This window comes from Oratosquilla oratoria, unplaced genomic scaffold, assembly GCF_046742065.1.
Source record: "Oratosquilla oratoria isolate Oo_2021 unplaced genomic scaffold, ASM4674206v1 SCAFFOLD87, whole genome shotgun sequence".
Taxonomy (NCBI): Eukaryota; Metazoa; Arthropoda; class Malacostraca; order Stomatopoda; family Squillidae; genus Oratosquilla; species Oratosquilla oratoria.
The window spans coordinates 510,001-515,000 of NW_027467751.1; positions in this window are offsets into that span (position 1 = coordinate 510,001).

Genomic DNA, 5,000 nt, shown 5'->3' on the forward strand with positions numbered 1-5,000 from the left:
TTCTCGGCAACTTTCAGAGTATCACGTTTAAAAGTGCTCCACAGTTCTTCAGGGTCCTCAACAGTACTAATTACTTCAAACCGATTAGAGTGCTACCGCATGCTCCTGAGCACACGTATCATCCCTGAGTTCCTTAAAATGAAATCCAGGTGGGTTACATCTCAGGATTCTATTAGATTTGATACGCAGTCCGAGTGTTGCGACCACAAGTCTATGATCAGTCCCAAAGAATTCAGCACTTCGATAAACCCTGCAGTTCTGTAGGATTACAACGAGCATTAACAAGTATGTGATCGATCTCCTTGGCCACACCATCGGCATTGTCTTACCATGTCTATCGGTGTGGTTCTCTTCTCTGGAACAAAGAACCACCAATCCTCAGCCTTCTGGGCTTTGTAAAGTTCAAAAGAAGAGAAATGTTGATGTTCCTGGCTCCAGAACCATGGGGGCCAATACTTACTTCATAGCCAGCTCTTTCGGTGTCAGTAACTGCATTGAGGTCGTCCAAAACAATGTTTCTTTTGGTGGGCATTGGTCAACTATATATTCAAGGTTGGCATAGAACATATCTTCAAGGTTATATGCCTTAGTAGGAGCACATACTACAATAAGAGAGATGAGGCCCAATGTGCGTTTCAGCCTCGCCAGCATCACACGCTCATCAACCGAACTAACCTTTATGGGACAGCTGTCAAGGGCATTCAAAAGTTTTTACATAAATAGCAGAGCTTGGTGTTTGGGTTAGAAACGGTAAGAGCGAGTGGCTTGAGGTGAGGGTTGGGCTGCGTCAGGGATGTGTTATGTCACCATGGCTTTTCAATATGTAGATGGATGGAGTAGTGAGGGAGAGTGGTGAACAAGGGATTGGACATCGTTATTGAGAGAATGAAGTGTGAGTTGATTTTTTGTGACATTTAGCGTATGGTTGGCCTTTGGAGGGTCTACGACAATTAGTGATGGAGTTTGGGAAATTGTATAGACACGGTAAAGGAAACATGGACTGGAGGTGAAGCTTTTATTCCTGACGTTTCGTCTATCGACTTTCCTTGGAGAAAGTCGATAGACAAAACGTCAGGAATAAAAGCCTCACCTCCAGTCCATGTTTCCTTTACCGTGTCTATACAACTTGTTCACATGGATTTTCATCTAGTTTGGGAAATCATGTGATAGGAGGAAGTATGAGATGTACAAGAGGTGAGTGCGGCAGTGAGCTGGAGGTAGGGAGAGAGGTTAGAGTAAATTAATATTTTCTAAGTAATTAAGGTTACATATGGCAGGGAATGGAGGGGTGTGGTGGAGGTAAATTGTAGAGTGAGGGAAGCAAGTAAATGTCTTGAGAGAATGAAAAGTGTCATGGGAAATAGGTAGCTCGGGATGGGTGCAAAGATATTGTATAATGTGGTGGTTGTGCCTATGACACTGTATGAGGCAGAGACTTGAAATTCAAGGAAGGCAAAAAGGAGAAATTTAAATGTGTTTGAGAAGAAATGCTTTATAAATATGGTGTTAGGGATATGACGATGGATAAAGTGAGAAATAAGGTGAGGAGGAGAGCGGGGCTGTAAAGGGAGCTGGCAATTAGGGCTGATCAAAGAATACTGAGATGGTTTGGACACAAGGAAAGAATGAATAACGAATGAATATGTAAAAGAGTGTGGAATGCAGAGGTGAATGGAGTGAATTAGAGGAGAAGTATGAATGTAGTAGTTTTAGAGGGATCAGTCTGTCGAGTGTAATCGATAAGGTGTATGAGTGTGATTTAGCTGAGAAGATTTAGAGAGAAACAGAAGGAATGGTTAGGGAAGAACAATACGGGTTTAGAAAAAGGTGTGCAGGTCAAGATGTTGTGAAAAGTATGTAGAAAGTATTCAGCAAAATGGAACAACCTTCTCAAGATGTTTTCCGTCGTTTCATACCTTACGGAGCGAATTTTATTGTTTTGTTTGTAACTTCTAGAATACTACGTCTAAAAACGCATTTGCCAACTCATCTGTACTGGTATATGGGGAGTAAAAATCTGGGTAAAATTCTTCTATATTTTAACCATTCTGTCTCTGTATTTGATAATGCCTATGTTTACTCTTCAAAAATTCCATCTGCTGCATCCTTAAAATTAGTCTGCGCTCAACCTTTTAATACTTTTACCTTTAAAAAAAAAAAAAAAAAAAAAAACGATGGCGTTCTCGTTGTTTCTTAAAGTTTTATATATATTCTTAAGTTCCAAATTTTTTTTATCCTTTATTGCGACTTATTTTCTTCAAAACTAGTTTACTTCCTTCAGCAATGAAACTGAACTTAGTTTGGGCTGTTTCAACTTCTATGTTATTATAGGAATTAATGTATCGATGTGGAAAACTGTTTCTTGATATGTGGTCTTATTAAAGAGATTTTCTTTGTCCATTTCACCTAATCCTTTTAATAACATGAACATTGATTTTAAGTTACCTCTTTCTCTTCTTTTTTTCAATGATGCAGGTCCAATTATTCTATTTTTTTTCCGTGCGTTTTATCGGCAGGGTTGTGTATATGTGTATACACAACGTATAATTTGTACTAAGGGTTGTTACTTTCCCTCTTGTAACAGAAGAGAGCCGGTCTAATCGATGTATATGTTACAGTAAGAACACGTACCTAGGGATTACGCGTAATCCCTGAATGTTTATTCAGTGAATACGCGTAATCTCCGTTTCACTAACCGTTTATTCAGTGAATACGCGTAATCCCCGTTTCACTAACCTAACCTAACCTAACCTAACCTAACCTTAGGTTAGGTTAGGTTAGTTTAGGTTAGGTTAGGTTAGGTTAGGTTAGGTTAGGTTAGGTTCGGTTAGGTTCGGTTAGGTCAGGTTAGGTTAGGTTAGTGAAACGGGGATTACGCGTATTCACTGAATAAACATTCAGGGATTACGCGTAATCCCTAGGTACGTGTTCTTACTGTAACATATACATGCTCACTTCTCAGTGCATCCAAAGCCCTCTTTCACCTTATCCATCTACCTCATTCCTGATCTCTACTTTTAAAGCTCATTCCATCCACTTCTGCTTTCCACACGCTTTTTGCTAATCTTCCCTTATTTGTTATTTTCTTATGTCCAAACCATCCCAACCACAATCTACCATACCCAACTCACCACTCCCTCTCTCTGCCTCACACCAACATTTCTCACTTTATTCGTTTTTATAACACCCCTCATGACCATACAATATGCTAAGTATCCATTCATTTTCACATTTCAATTGTCACCTTTGAAGCAGCTATAATACGATTGATGTTGCAGTTAACCCTGTCTTGTGTTCACGATGTTATTCTTCTCAAGCATTGATAAAGTGGTGCAAATCTCCAATTTGTATTCCTTTCCCGCGCGCCAAGACGCTCTCCCCATATCCTTCGAGAGTAGAGTCTCATTGCGCCTGCGCAGACCTGGGTCGACTACGAATAGGCTTACGACGTATGGGAGATGAAAATAAATCTTCAATATGGAGCTGATTCATGTTGTATGCCTTCACTTCAGTGAGAGTATCATAATTCAAATTAATTTATACTACACGTGATACCGTTAAGTATATGGGGGAACAAGAAAATGTGACAGTAGAAATAAATTTGGTGATATGGGAAGGCGGGAACGACTCACGTGGTAGAGGGTACGGGGGCGCCGTCGGTAATAGGTAGGAGTGCGGCCAAATGTTGCATTCCATTCTATTATTATCATTATTTACTATTTAACTATTTAACTCTCCATTTATTGATAAATATAGATATTTAATGACTAGTTTAACTGATTTAATTACCACTGATTTACTTGTTTCACGAATGATCGCAAGGGGAAAGGTTCTGGGAAACTTTCAAGGGTGAATGTTCGATCAAAGTTGTTTTGAGGGAAGGGAAGGGGTTGGGGGGAAGTAGACCTCTCGCCCCCACTCTCGAGAATTGGGATGGGAATGGATGAATGAATCCAGTAACCCAATTATGTATGTGTGTACACACACACATATATATATATATATATATATATATATATATATATATATATATATATATATGTGTGTGTGTGTGTACGTATGTATATACACACACATGTGAATAAAATCGAGTGGCTTTGCTCAGAACTAATTATCTTAAGGTTGTACTGCCGTAACGGCGATGCTACACCGTAACAATGTAACAGAGCAGACTGCACTCTGCCTTCGAACAAATCGATATATCACATCTTTTACCTGTGCAGCTTAAGGGACGAACTTCACGGCCCTCACGCAAACGGGGATAACAAGGAAAAGTGAAATAAAAAAGGAGATGGACACAGAGTGCGAGAGAGAGAAAGAAAGAAAAAAATATCGTCTGTCGGCTCGCTTTTGGCGGGAGTTGGCCATACCTAGCAACAACGCCGGAGCCCCGGTGTTGGGGGGAATCGGGGGGTCAACCGAGAAATTGATGGCACTGGCGAACTAACGTCAGCGTTTTTTTCTCCTACATGAAGATTAACAAAACTATTCTAAATAATCGTAAAACAATCATTTTCATGTGTAAAATATCTGTATATTGAATTTTTCACACACTGCTTAAAGTTGAACGACGCTAAGCAACAGCGTCGTGTGGGAGGAGGAGGGGGGCTAACTTTAACAAATTTGCAGGAGGAAAATTTAGAATAAAAAAGGAAGAAATAACGAAAAATAATGAAAGCACTGATTGGCCATATTTCTTCCGAAGACTAAGGACAAAAAAGGGTCGTAGGACAACCAATAAGATAATCCTGTTATGTTAGGTCATGAACGACACTCGCTGATTGGTCAACGAAGACCGTCGTCGCTAAATTTATAGTGATTGAGGGATACAAGATGCGCCATCAATGCCCTTTCCCATCATTCATTCAGAAAGGTCTATGGGAACACTATATTATTATTCTCAATCATTCTATATTAGTTAATCTATTTTTTCTTTAACTTCCCTTACCGCAAGCGTCGCTTCGCTTTGTGCCGCCTTGCGTTCTTTGTCTGGCACGATT